Below are 15161 nucleotides of genomic sequence, written 5' to 3'. Positions count from 1 at the left end.
GACCAAGGACAAAATGAAGGAATTACTATTACAGTAGTTCAATGATCGTTTACTGTGTAAGGATGTAAGTCCGGAATACTGAAGAGCCACATCTAAACATTTTCCTAATATTTAAGCCAACCATTCAAAATAAAGTTAATCCAGACACTGAAAAGAGGGACGCTTTTGAGCCATATATCTTGTTTTTCTGGAGTTCGGGACTATGATACAGCACTGTGCAGGGCAAAGTCAGTATCTTCAGAATATAAAAAAAAAAAAAAAGAAAGAAAAAAGCGTATTTTCTTTAAATAAAAGCTTCCACTTAGGTCACTCTTTACGCAAGACTTTCCAGAACCGGTCACACACCACGCTGGGGATGCAGCGTTCCAGCCACCCCTGCATGCAGCCAACACAAACACCCCTCTGCCACGCACGCACCAGACCTCCGGCCGCTCCACGCGCGGCTGACTTGATCCGATTCCGCCTGATCCGATTTGTCCCGACCCGCTCCCCGCCGCAGGACGCCCGCAGCCGGCACCCTGGCCACGCCCCCTGGGGGCGGGACCACCTCGTCACCACGCCTCCCGGGCCACGTGACCGCTGCCGGGAAGTGGGTGAAAGGTCGCGGCGCCGAGCCCGAGCTGGCAGCCGAGGGCTGCCCCAAAGGCAGCAGCAGCGCCCTCAGCTCGGGGCACGTTCGGGTTTGCTCAGAGCTCACACGCCTCAGCTGTTGGATGTCACGGTTTTTTTTTAACCTAGGAGTAGCGTTTTCTTGCAGGAGGATGCTCTGAAGGAGGCTGTAACACCCCAAAACGACCCCGAGCTCCCAGCGCAGCTGCTTCTTGCAGCAGGTCACGGCTCTGTCAGAGCCTTATTTCTGTGTGAGCAGGTAAAGTTACACTTCTGCATCAACGGAGAGCCGCGTCACTCACCTACAACATCACCTGCAATATTACAATTCGGTAATGATTAGTTGTATCGACGAATCAAGAACACATTCCCGGTGCTTACTGTACAATTCACAGTGGACAGAGGACACACGACCACGTTAGACGAGCGCATAGATCCAGAAACTGAAGAGGGCAGACACGAAAATATAATTGAGAAACCCAGCACAAAACATCTTTCCCAGTCTCACTGCTGCACTCCTACACACGTGATAAGGAAATGAGTAGTCCCCTGTACAGTAATTTCCTCTACACTGCAGAGTTTCAACACGATCGTCCTTCAAGTGCTGATAAATTGCCAGGTGAGAGGAGCAATGGGCCGCTTCTCTCCATCCTACTTTGCACTTTTTCCTTCCCCAAAAAAGGCACCCGACGCTGCAGCCCCACCACCAGTACCACAGCCAGTATAAATAACCAAAGTCACACTTAATGCTGATTTTTCCATTGAAAACTGAAGACACGGCACAAAACATTCGCGGTGCGTAAAAACGTGGCGAGCAAACGGAGACCAAAAGCTGCTGCTAGACCTGACCTCTCCCTTCCGCAACGAGCCTATTCAGCACGCCCACCCAGCAAACCCGGGCCCCGTGAGCAAAACGCGCACGGAATTACACCTCAAAAGCACTTTTTACGGTGACTACGGTATTTCTGTGTAAGTTTCACAGCTTTTAGCCGCGTTAGCGCGCAGCCCGGTGGCGCACAGAACTTGGCACCGCGCAACACCACCGGGGATAAAAAGCCTGGGGGGGAGGCTCTGGAGCCCAAAACAGGGGGGACCAGCCCCGGCTCCCCACGGGGCCGCGGTGTCCCCCTCACCACAACCCCGTCCCCACCGCCCCTCAGCCGCCTCCCGCTACCCACACCGGGAACACCTCAGAGGGCACGCCGGCGGCTCAGCCCCGCTTCGAGAGGCTCCCCCGGCCCAGCCGGCCCCCACCCACCTGCTGAGGGCCGCCGCCGCTCAGCGGCTGCACAAGGGGCGGCCCGGAGCCGGCCGAGCGCAGGAGACCGGCGGCGAAGCGGGGAGGCGGCGAGGGAGGGAGGGAGCGAGGGAGGGCGGCGGCCGCTCCCCTCACACGCCCCGCCGGAGCCGCGCTTGCCGCCCGCCCCGCCATTGGCTGCCTGTGGAGAAGGGGGCGGGGATTCGCCGGCAGGGCGGAGGGGCGGGAAGGGCGGCGGGGGCTGATAGGCCGGCGGTGGGGGGTGCTGGGGTGTGATTGGCGGGCAGCGCCCGGGGGGCGGGATGTGAAGGGAGGTGTTATGGCGGCCTGAGGGGGGGGGGGGGGAATGAGGGGGGGAATGGGGGGGGGAATGGGGGGGGGGGGGGGGGGGTCTTGGGGCTGAGGTGGGCTGGGGTTGTTGGGAGCGGTGTCAGGGGGCTCACAGGGCTCCTGGGGCATGGAGGCGGCCGTGTCCGGGCGATAAAACCCCAGGGATTGCGAGGAGAGGCAGTGGGGGTGTAGAGTTGTTGGGATACGGGTGTAAATTGGGGTAACATAGCACATGGGGGACCTGTCTGTGGTGCCAAGATGGGCTCCCTGCGGGGGCGCACCAAATGCAGGGGGCTGAAGGAGGTACGCTCGGTGCTTCCCAAAAGTAATTGCAGTCTTCCAAAAATGCAAAATCATGGAAGTGATCTAAATGAAAGTGTCAGTCACGGTGCAGAATGGCATGCAAAAGTTGAAATGATTGAATTTTATGCTTGCAATGGGCTAGTCGCTTTTGGGTTTCAAGAGGTCAGAGCTTGAATATCTCAGATGCTCTGTTTGATTTCAGTATGACAGGTGCAGGAAGCCTGCTCTGTCCTTTCTGAAATGACGTCAGACTACAGTGGTGTCAACACGAAGGTTCTGAACTAGGACAATTTGGGATTTATAATCTTTCCCTTGTGGGCAGATCCACCCAACCCCACAGTCCTGCCAGCTGGAATTTCCAGGATGTGCCTGAAGGCTCCAAAGCACACAAACATATGATGAAATCCAGAAGCGTGGACACTGCACACTGAGCCTCTCCCATATCCTTAAGATCATGCAACGTCAATAAAACGAAACACTACTGGTCAGAATTTTCACCTCCAGTGTTCCATGCCTAATGATGTGATTTTAAGATGTTACTACCCCAAGAAGAAGCATAAATCCCAGAAGAAAACAAGGAGAGGAGATTTAGATCTACTAGTATTAGCAAGAGGAAGGGGAAAAAAATAAAAAATAAGTAAATCACCACAAACCCAACTATGCCCCAAAGTTCAGCAGCATCCATGTTTACATGTATTTAGCCATAACAGGTATGGCTAAAAAATATATAATGTAACTTGAAGAGTTAGAAGAAGGTAATTAATAACTTTTGTCTCTTTGGTGTATGTGTTCTACAAGAAGATTAAAAATAAAAAATCATCTGCATATTTATCATTATGCACAAAGACAACCTAAAATGTCTTGATGTTTTTTGTTGATGATTGTTTTTTCGTCCAGGTGCTTTTTACCTTTGAAATATTAAACAAGCAAAAAACACACGTTTACACATACGTAAATCTGCTTTCTCTCATTCTACCAGGAGTTTCCTCATATCTTTGTCCCCAGCCAACATGTTCATCTACACGGTAATCAGGAAGGAATCAGTCCGCTGGGAACAGGTGTTGTTTATTTTCTTCTCATGAATTAGGGAACACCTAGATAAACTTGTCATGATTCTAAGCCCCCTGCAGCTAACCTCCATAAGGACATGAAAAGCATTGCATTACATGAGGTTGTGTCTCTCTTAGCCAAACCTGACTTGGCTCTATTTTGCTGGCAGATGTAAACATAACATTACAGATAGTCCTGTGACTAGTTGCCAGTGGTCCCGCCACTATCACCTAGGTCAGGCTCTATTCACCCATTAACCCAGATGAAACAAGTCAAATACTTCCTGGAGTAAGATCATCCTAATCAGAACGTGGTCCATCTTTTACTGTGGCTACTGCTCCATCCTCTCTGCTAACTACGCTTTCTCTTCATCAATGGACATAAGGTGATTCTGCTTCTCATGACTGGAATTGTAGTGAGCTGCAAGCCTGCAATGCGGCCTGAAATTCTAACCTTTCACTGCCCAGCAAAGATAAGTCAATTTTTTTCCCATAATTTACATATTGAATTCCTAAAAAGAAAAAAAAAAAGACGAAGTACCATTAGCACTGATCACATGTGCTTGGTGCCGTAAGACCTCCTAGTATTTAAGTCTAATTCTTACAATCCAAAGAAATCAAAATAATCAATGACAGGTCACATTTATCTGTGCCTAGGCAGACTGAAATAGTTTAAGTGTATCATTATAGATATGTACCTCTCGAATTAAATCCTTCTGATCAGCTTACCCCAGTTCTTCAAGATTTCTTCACTTCTGTACACACAACATGGCTTCTTTGCAGCAGCTTTTCTTATCTAGTACTGTTCTGGGCATTATTTTTGCTTTTATCTATTTTTTAACAGATTTTAATGATGTCAAATCACTAAACCTTAAGCTTGGATCATGTTCGGAAGTTGGTTATCCTCAACATGATTTTGTATTGTTCCCTTTTGGTGTTTTTTGTTTGTTTGTTTGTTTTTGTTTTGTTTTTATTAATATTATTGTTTTATTCATTCAGTTTCTCAAATAGGTCAAGTCAAGCAATTTTAATATAGACAACCAACTGTCTTGAATTGTGTTGAAACTGATTTATTCTGCTTATTGGAATTGAATTGTTCAATATTTTCAGCACACAATTACTGGGTGTAGTCTTAGTTGCTTCACCAGATATTGTCCCAGTTTGCTTGCTGGTCAGAAAGTTTCATTTTAAACAGCACCAATACTTTGACTTTTTATTTTATTTTCCTTTGTGTTATCTCCTGTGATATCTGAACATGAAGGTTTCCATTTCATAATTAGAACACATAGCCACAGGTAACCCAGCATCCCACAGCAATTTACCACTGATAATTTGAGTGGCAAAACACATCAGTAGTAAGCGAACTGAAGAACAGCTCCAAAATACAACTTTTGTAGACAGGTAAGTGCATGCATGTTTGTATGCCAGGAGTCAAGGGTGAGAGCAAGGCAGGCAAGGCAGTGCCCTCCCTGACAAGGGCACCGTCCCATGGCACCTGAGCAAAGCGAGCAGAACAGGTCCAGTGACAGTAAACAGGGTCAGCCAGATCATTTGACACGTCTGCAGCAATGAGGAAGTCCAAGGTTGTCAAGCTGGAAAACTGAGTCAGGGTCAGGGTCCAGATCAACAGGGAGCGTGGCCAGGTAGGGGACTGGCTGCAAGGCCAGGGCATCAAGGACAAAAGCCTCAGCTGAAAAGCTCCTTCCAAGTGAAGCAGGGAGCCCCCCTGGGGCCCTTAGATCCTCCCCTAACAGCTCTTATCAAGGCCAGAAACCTGCACCCTGTATCTGAGGCCTTGCACCCAAAAGCCACGGAGGCATTGAGGAGCCTGCTCTGGGTCCTGACAGTATACACACGTACACACTCACAGAATAGATGCATTTACCTGAGAGGTGACGTAGGAAAAGTGGAGGTCTTTACAAAATACAGTAGCCAAAAGGTACAGGATTTTATGTCAAAATCAAATGTGATGCCATTGCAGAACTGCATACAGCACATATACTGACTAGTGAAAATCCCTGAATGATTTTACCTACCAGAAATAATGCCCATGCATTGCCACATCCTTCTTTTCTTATATGTTTCAGACCAATCCTGACTCCCAGGCCCTTACTACTATGAGTCAACCATCTTAGCCAATATTGTTAATACTGACTAACGCTAAACTCTACCAGCAGAGTAATGGAAAGGAAGACTTTGATCTGGCTTGGTTTTTTTTCATTCTTAAATACTTTCTCATGAGGATATAGTAGCAGTCCAACTGATATTTAAACAGAAAAGAGTGAGTTGTCATGTCTTACCCTGCCTTTTTTTTGTTTTGTTTTAAACCAGATAAAATGGACACTACTGACATGGCTTGACTGCATTGTCAACAGGGATATCAGCCTATCCTGTGACATTCAGACCTAGCAGAAGGCATACGATGCGTATCTGTGACTTCAACAGCAGAAAGAAGTTCTAAGAAAATAAATATGCTCTTCTTCTCTTAAACAATACCACTGTTTGAACTGAACTTCTAGTATATTAATTCTTCTGGAGTGGGATGAGAATTTTGATTTTACAATCCATTCAAACTGTGAAATGGTTGCTCAGAACATGTGACAGGTTTTGTTTAGAGTACCTTTCCACTACTCTAACCCCATGGTTTAGGCTGTCAAACTAGGCTTAGGGCATCTTTGGAAAGTCAACACTCGCAGATGCCACTCAATGAGTAAGCAATACAGTGTTGCTTTAAAAATTTCATAATGATAACTTCAGGTGGTGAAAACCCACCTAATTTCGCCAGATTTGACCCAAGAATTCTCCATGGCCAGGGTTGTGCTCCCAGTGCCTGGCCTTAGTATTTTGTACGTATGAGATATTCCTACCTTTTGCAACATGACCTCCAAAGATATGACCTGGACCAAGTGAACAGAAAAGCTAATCAATACCCACTGAGAAATGTATAAATGTAAGCCTAACATGTTGCTGACTGAATTGAAGTTTTGAATTCAGTCAAAATTGAAGTTTTTTTGACAGAAGTTTTACAGAAAGGGTTACATTTATGATCAAGTAATGATGATAGAACCCACTGAGATTATTTTAAAAGTGCCTGAGAATATTTGAGAAAAAGTCCAAAAGAAATCATGACATCTGCATGCTTAAAACACTACATTCCAAGCAGCGCACTGCTTCTCTAATATATTTTTAATACATATTGAACACTGAGAGCAAAATGAACAGCACTGCCATGCCATACAGATGAGACTGTCCTTTTGGACAAGCTCATAGGAATTCCTCTGCTCAGAAAAATACGTAAAGAGCCTATTTGGAAGGAACATTGACAGCACATGTTAGATCTCCCACACACAGAGATTTTTAAATTATCTGTTTTTCATAACTCTCCTTCTGATGTTTCTTTTCCCTGAATTTGAGTATTTGTCCTTCACAGTCACATTGGGTGAGGAATATGGATCATCTGATACTATCTTTGATGTGAGAAAATGGATGGCATCCCAGGTATAAAGGGCATTACTTACAGCCTTACAGCATGTGCCTAAGGTTATATTGACAGTAGCAAAATGGAGCCTGGCCAAGATTTGAAAGGGAAGCATGTAGTCAGGCATTATCTAAAGTAAGGGAAAAGTCAAAAATACAATACCAAAGGTCCATGTATATTAATTAGAAAAAGCTTTAGTGAATGTCGCAACCTAATAGTGGTTGTGTTTGGGACACTCCCTAAATTCTGCAAAACTTTGAGAAAGAAAATCATCTGGACTGAAAATACATACCATTATTTCTAGCAAAATTAGAGGTTTATTTAGAGGTTATTTGGAATTTCATTTAGAAGTGTATTCGTTCAAATTGAAGAATCTGGCAGGTACTTTTGGGAAGACATCACATCCACTTGGAAAACATTTCAAGTAATCCACTGTCACTAGAAAATTTGCCTCTCAGACTAACATTCACCCACAAATTAATAGCATAATTTCCTTTAACGGTTTCAAATACTAGGCATAACTTGAGGGGTTTGTACTGCAGATTTTTTGGGCTCCTAGGGTAAGAGATACTGTATGTACTATTTTCTACTTGTTTGCTACCCACGTAGGTCTGGGAGGACAATGGCATTGTCAAGTATCTGTGAATATTTGCTTCATTTCTAGTATACCATTATATGCCTTACAGTAATTCCCAGACTGAAGGAGATTGATCTGCTGTTTAGAGTCCAAGCCGAAATCAAAGGAAGTGAGTTCAATTCCTTGCTGCACTATGGACTTTAGGGACAAAGCACATCAGCTGAGTTCCTCAATGTTATCCATCGTTCAAGGTAAGCAGAACCCATGGGAACGCCATGTAAAAAAACAATAATAATAATAATCTGTGCAGGTGAGGAGCAGGGAAGAGAGACTCCTTTATTTCCCATGATCTTACCATTTTAGACAGGATAAAAAAATGCAGACTACTTGCCTCCAGCTGAATGGATTAGATTATTCTTTCACTTTGTTCATAGCTTTTGAACAAAACAAAACAAAAAAGGCATTGCAACACTCACTAGACCACTATCGCTTATGTAGCATGGCTATGTCAGTCTAAGTCTTTTCCCTTTAAATGCTTGCAGTTCATCCATAGGCAACTGAAGCATGTCCACAATTCCTCATGTCATTTTCCTTATGAATTATCATGCCTACTCAGGTATGCCTTCTTTAATGATCAGTAGAGCTTTGTGAGGACACATTTTATCGTTCTGCCCATTGCTTTGTGATTGTATTGCTCCACATTTCAGAATACCTCCCAGAAAATAAAGGAAATGTGGACCAGGACAACCCCACCTCCCATGGAGCCTCTTTTGGCATCTATTACCAGTGCCAGTGCTATTTGCAAATTGAGCCAGAGAAAATATCCTGTACTGAACATCACAGTAACAGTCAGCAAACTGAAATTCACAGTGCTGCCCTTTACAAGGATTGTTCACCAACCACTCTTTCAGGAAAGAAAGGGATATTCTTACTATGCAAAGTCCCCAAAGAGATCTCCTTTTCATTATAGTGTTCATGCCAGCATAAAAACTATCTGTGCTGTAGTTGCTCTTTTGTTGCACCAGTAGGTTTCCGTAAACAGGCTGCAATATGAACTCAATTCTACAGACCTTGTTTCAGATGTATAATGCATAACCAAGAGATTTTCAGGCCCTGTAGATTTGCAACGTATGCAAGTCTCATCTTCAGTCAAGGCTGAGTGCACACATACAATTAAAATCTACCTTTGTACCTTTTCTATTGAATTTCCTTATCTTTCTATACCTGCAGCCATAATAAAACATAATGTATTTGCTACATGCTTCCTTTACCTTCCATAGTACCACCAACTCAAATGAAGCAGAGTACTGAGTGGTAAGAAGGGAGGAAAAACCTTCAGTAGTTGGAGGAAGATGAGAGAAAGCAAGTGCCAGACAGCTTATAGAAGGGGCAACAGGTGAAGCCAATGATAGCAATGTTGCAACAGCACAGCTCCAAGCTTTGAGTTTTCAAACGAAGTTCCACTGGGAGCCCCAGAAGGGAGAAGCCTACAATAATTTGAAATAGAAACTCTGGCTAGCTAAGTATTGGCAATGTTTGTGCTGGAAGAAAAGCAGCTTAAAGTCTCCCTACTTAGTTAACCTGGATGCTGCACTTCCAGGTTACAGACACAGCTCCTCACCTGCAACAGCATGCCGTAATACTCTGCGTGTTGGCTGTGACACAGCTGTTGGGACACAGCCTCAGCTTCCCTGGTCATCCCGTGTGCTTGTTGTGTAAGCAAATATCACTACTGATTTGCGGATTTGTGGTGCTAATCAAGACCAGAGTGAAATGCTGGAGCAAGGAAAATGTGCCAAAGAGAATCAGATCAGGGAATGCTTGAGCAAACTGAACATATATAAGTGCATGGGCCTTGGTGGGTTGCACCCACGGGTGCTGAGGGAGCTGGCAGACATGATTGTGAGGCCAATCTCTATAATCTTTGGTGAAAGATTGGCTTTGTGGGTAAATAGCTAAGAAAAGCACCTTAATATTTTCCAGTTTCTGGAGGAATTAAAGTATTTAGTCATGTGTAACAGTCTTGTTGTGTTCATCAAACCATTCTAATAAGTAATAAAAACTGCTACAGAAAGCAAAGTGTTTGACCTATTTACAAACATTAACTACAGCTCCTATCAAGATGGGCAACAGAAAGTAAACCAAGCAGTGCAGAAGTACTCCTGTGCTGTTTGGCTAACTTTTTGAAGTGATGTAAGCATCCAGTGGACTTTGTCCGTATTTGTGACTGAATGGTTCAATTCAGTGTAGATCTGCTGAGTTTTGTGATCATGCACCAAGCACAGATTCTACCTATACATATCTAAAATATGCATCCAAATCACTGGAAGAGATGAGGACAATAAAGAAAGGTGAATGAAAGCAAAGATCATCGACCTGTTTTGCAAACAAGCTTTTCAGAACTTAAAGAAAAATAATATACATGACTTTGTAGGCTATTTACTGACCTTTAGGCAGGTCAGCTTCCTAGGTAAGCTGTATCTGCCAGGCTGCTTTTCAAAATACTGTCTGCCAGGGAATTACTATTGCAAAACTCCTTGTTCTGCATGCTGGAGCCTTTGCACTCTCATCGTCTGTGAGAATTAGTTTTGCTTGCATTTGTCCCTGGGAAGCTAATGAATTTAGGAAGTGCACAGATGACATGCTGGATAGGTAGAATACCACCACACATAAATATGTTCCTGTACCTTAATGAAGGAACAGAAGTATCAAGGGAAAAATCACTAAGATTAGAAAGCCATTAGAATGGGGAATTATTAAAAGCACAGAGTGCAAAGAAGTCTTAGTGTTCTCCTATATGACAATATACAAGTAATTGAATTTGTCAGAGAAGGGACTGAAATTAAACCTCTCCTCCAAAAAGTGTATTATTTTTTAGAATGATTTTAAATGACAAATAGTGGAGAAAAGTAATATTTCTAAACATCACAGAATACAAGAACTGACTACTTTCTACCAAACTGCATGAAAATAGCAGAACAGTGTTTCTCAGGATTTCTTAATGCAATCCTAATATTTGTAGCAAAGTGTTAATGACTCTGCTTGTGACCGATCTTAGGAGGCTTTTCTAGGAAGTTAATGCGATTTGAATTGTGAGTTTTATGCAGGAAGATTTTGGTTTTAGAAATAAATATATGAAAATGACTTTGTAGAAAGAACACATATGGGAAAATTACATGTACATCTAAAACAGTACAGTTTTTTAAAAGGCCATAATATTAGGTCTTTCATAAATGTTTTAATTTTCATGAATGCTGAATTTGATGTCAGAAAATTTCAAGGCACTGAAATTATCACTTTGAAAACTTAGTGAGTTATTTCACTGTTTCACAGTAGGTCCTTAGTGCACAGATACCAGCTAGTTATTTTATTGAACAAGCATTTTGTGCAACATGTTCAGTACCCGAGCGGGGAAGAATCGTTCTTCAATAGAAAATATGGCTTACTGCCCTCGCGTGGCTATTGATAAAAAAAAAAAAGGCCTTGGAAAATTTATTTTCTAGGATTTAATCCAACATAACTACTAGAAACAGGCGTTCACAAAGCACAGATTGCACATTTTTCTCATTGTGAAACTTCCTGATCTTGCCTTTGAAGCAGCTGTGACTTGTCATACCCTAGCTCTTGACTAGATGACCCAGCAATTTTATATTGTCTATTTCTGTGCTCTTCTAAATCTGAGGTGGTATTTTAGCTCCTCTGTTTGTAGAGAGGAAGCAAATTGTGGATTCATTTTTTTCATCCAATGTTTTCTCTGACTAATCTTTTGTTATTTCTTAATTTGCTCAGAACTACTTGTAGGAAGGTCAGTGTTCTTAAAAAGACCAGCTTGAAATTTATTTAAATAGTTTTTGATTATTGTATTTGAGAAACTAGCTAAATGCAGAGATCTTCTTTCATCCTTATTCACAAGGTACTTCTCTTAGGCCTTTTGAAAATTTAAGGCTTTTGTTTGTTTGTATTTATTTTTGTACAAACTCCTAGAGATTGCAGGTTCCCCACAGATATCTGCAGTTATCACTGTCCATTCTCCCCAACCCCATCCCAGGATTTGGGCTGGACATGCCTTCCAAAGAGAAAAATGTGTGGTTCTGCTGAACTTCCTTTGAAAGTATCCAAAATACATGAATATATATGCAGATGTGATTGGAATATTTGGAGATTTGGTAACATTTCTCACCCCTTTCATTGCTAGGCTTTGTAGAGGGACTCCTGGCCACATCCATCACTACTTTTCAACAGCTATACCAATAATGAAACACAGATGAGCTTGCACAATCTCTGTTTTTCTTCTATAGGGTGCATGCTTTCACAATCCTCCTCTGATGGGGTGGGTACACTGAGAACACTATCAGCCCTGTGAATTCATGATCGGCCTTCCCACATTGTACTTGCAGCCTCCAAGTGGAAATATCAACCTATAGTGTAATGAGATGCCAGTATTGCATCTCATTGCACCGAGCAAGGCTGTTCTTGCCTGGAATTATGCATGTAGGGTGCTGTCAGTTGTCCACCCTCCTCAGCTGAAGGAGGGATGTTAATTAATGCATGTGGCCTGTGCAGGTGTGGTACGCATAAGGCAGTATAAGTGTAGGGTAAGTAGTAGGTATAGGGCTGCATGACCTGATTTTACTGAGTAAAATTAGGTATGTTTCCCATTCCTGCTCCTCCCTACCAGACTTGCTTGCTGCAGTCAAGAGTTGGTGGATACTTTTGAGTCTGACCTTGAAAGCAAATGGCAGGGACAAATAGAGGGAGGAAGTCTTTTTCAAATAGCCTGTCCTTTTGAAAAAGGACACAGGCACAAAAACACTTTGTATCCTTGCCCAGAATGGACTCCTGAACTGGACAAGACATATGGTTCAAGGTTTAGCAATGTATTTATCTCTCCCTCTGTAAATACTGGTGCTAGGACACTATCACCTATTCTGGTGTTTACACTCCAGACTTCTGACAGAGGGGGTGGGCAAGTGTGGCTCAATCACATCTTGTTCAGCAGAATCCCACCAAATACTATCCATTGACATGGCAGAAGTGGTTTGATACCTGCTGAAGTGGACCCAAGGGAATGGCTTGAAGCTGCGACAAGGGAGGTTCGGGCTGGATGTCAGGAAAAGGTTCTTCACCAAGAGGTTGGTCAGGCACTGGAACAGGCTCCCCAGGGAAGTGGTCATGGCACCAAGCCTGCCAGAATTCAAGAAGCATCTGGACAACGCTCTCAGACACATAATTTAAGGACCTAGTGGACGAGATCCCCTAGAACACTGTCCTTAGGGACAAAGGAGCTGAACAGAGATGGCAACTCTTTAAGGGTGTTTTCCTTAGAGCACAAGAACTCTCCATCCCTCTGTGTAAGAAAGCGAGAAGGGAGGGCAGAAAACCAGGATGGCTGAACAAGGACCTGCTGGTCAAACTGAGGCACAAGAAGGAAATGCACAGGCAGTGGAAGCAGGGACATGTGGCCTGGGAAGAGTACAGGGATGCTCTTTGGATATCAAGAAGTCTAAGTGCAGGATGCTGCACCTGGGTTGGGGCGATCCCAAGCATGAGCACAGACTGGGAGAAGAACTCATTGAGAACAGCCCTGCAGAGAAGGACCTGGGTGTTCAGGTGGACAAAAAGCTCAACATGAGCCAGCAGTGCGTGCTTGCAGCCCAGAAGGCCACCTGCATCCTGGGCTGCATCAACAGAGGAGTGGCCAGCAGGTGGAGGAAGGTGATTGTCGCCCTCGGCTCTGCCCTCGTGAGGCACTGGGAGTGCTGGGTCCAGGTCTGGGGCCCCCAGCAGAAGAAGGACATGGGGCTGTTAGAGCGGGTCCAGAGGAGGGCCATGAAGTTGATCAGAGGGCTGGAGCACCTCTCCTCTGAAGAAAGGCTGAGAAAGATGGGGCTGTTCAGCCTGAAGGAGAGAAAGCTCAGGGGCGACCTCATTGCAGCTTTTCAATACTTAAAGGGGGCTTACAAAAAAGATGGAGAACAACTTTTTGCTCAGTCAGATAATGACAGGACAAGGGGGAATGGCTTTAAACTAAAAGAGGAGAGATTTAGATTAGAGATTAGGAGGAAATTTTTCACTTAGAGGGTGGTGAGGCCCTTGCACAGGCTGCCCAGAGAAGCTGTAGATGCCCCATCCCTGGAAGTATTCAAGGCCAGGCTGGATGAGGCCCTGGGCAACCTGATCTAGTGGGTGGCAATCCTGCCCATGGCAGGGGGTTGGAACTAGATGATCTTTGAGGTCCCTTCCAACCAAAGCCGTTCCATGGTTCTATGTACACCCACACTGGAAGACTGCTAATTTAGCCTGCTGAGCTCCTGACTCCTACAGCTGATTGCCTTGCGTATCACAAGTAGCTCATTCAAACCCATCCATGTTCCTCTAAGTTACAATCATAGTGCATGCACAGCAGCATTTCATTAAAATTACTAGTTGTCCTTATTACACCTGCACCCTGGTCACATTTAAATGTACATAGTCCGGTCTGACTTCTGGGGCAGGACCCTGCCATTTGTAATGATGGATTCTTATCAAGAACAAAGGCAAAGTCAGTAGAAGATCCTTCCTCTTCTCAATCCAAAGAGAGGTCTGTTCTGTGAGATGTTGAATCCCTGGCTCCTATCCAACAAGGCACTTAAACCACTTACATGTGCATTAAGTGACAGTGTTCATGTGCTTAAAGACGAACCTACATTTTGATGGTGGCTGGAGAGGATGCCAAGAATATAACATCCAGAGAAGCATTAATACAAGATACTGTATCTAAACTCCTAACTTTTAAGATTTTCAGACCTTCCATCCAAAAGACAGTTTCCAAATTTATCAATGTGAAAACAGATCGCTTAAACAACCACGCTCAGTAGTAGTTTTTATATTAAAATTTGCTTCTAGGTTTTGCAGCCTACTGTGTTCCACAGCAACAAACAATGTGATCTAGGGCTCAATTTCCAAGACCACCTAAGCAGGAGTGACAAATAAGACAGAAAGGTCCAAGAATGTGTATTTTTGGTGCATGTCTAGTATTTGAAATACCCTTCTCTCATAGATGCTGCCACCAGATACTTCTCAAATTCACTGTTGTAGTTTAACCCTGGCAAGCAGCTAAGTATCACACAGCCACTTGCTCACTCTCCCCAGGTGGGATGAGTGAGAGAATCAGAAAGGTAAAAGTGTGTGAACTCATTAGCTCTAGCCTGGTCAAAACCATGACAATCCTCTCCACAAATATATATATTATTAAGGTATGGGGATGAGAAGTAACACAGTGTAAGTTACAGAGCAGGTTGCTGAGCAACCCATAGTCAGCACCAAAGGCACAAAATTGTGCAAGAATCTCTTGTAAACTAAGGTGTGCTTATGGACTACAGGTGGTAGTTAGTAGCATATCTACTTATTGGAAGTACTTAAGTGTTCCCAGAAATACTTACTTTACTCTAACTAAACTCAGTTGACTGTAACAGAAAAATCCAACAGTTTAAAGACAAAATAAGCTTTAGAAAAGAGAAGAGCAAGACTGGCATGTGAATCAAATTGCTAGAGCCATCTCGTGCAGCAGTCTCAAGG

The 15161-nt window shown here is 43.8% G+C and overlaps 1 protein-coding gene across 5 annotated transcripts in view; it reads right to left on the bottom strand.

Annotated features, from left to right (window-relative positions):
* CPT1A (carnitine palmitoyltransferase 1A) overlaps positions 1-2045 on the bottom strand; it is a 40807-nt gene extending 38762 nt beyond the window's left edge. For 2 of the 5 annotated variants that reach the window (XM_080594071.1, XM_080594068.1), the window contains exon 1: positions 418-540. The gene's annotated coding sequence lies outside the window, so the exon portion shown is untranslated. Of the gene's footprint in view, positions 1-417; positions 541-1867 lie in introns of those variants that run through there. The other 3 variants (XM_080594070.1, XM_080594067.1, XM_080594069.1) reach the window with 3 other exon arrangements.
* Between the last annotated feature and the right edge of the window lie 13116 nt (positions 2046-15161).

This window comes from Anser brachyrhynchus, assembly GCF_964034855.1.
Source record: "Anser brachyrhynchus genome assembly, chromosome: 5".
Lineage (NCBI taxonomy): Eukaryota > Metazoa > Chordata > Aves > Anseriformes > Anatidae > Anser > Anser brachyrhynchus.
Note: the sequence above shows the minus strand (reverse complement) of the source record. Positions and strands in the feature narration are given on the sequence as shown.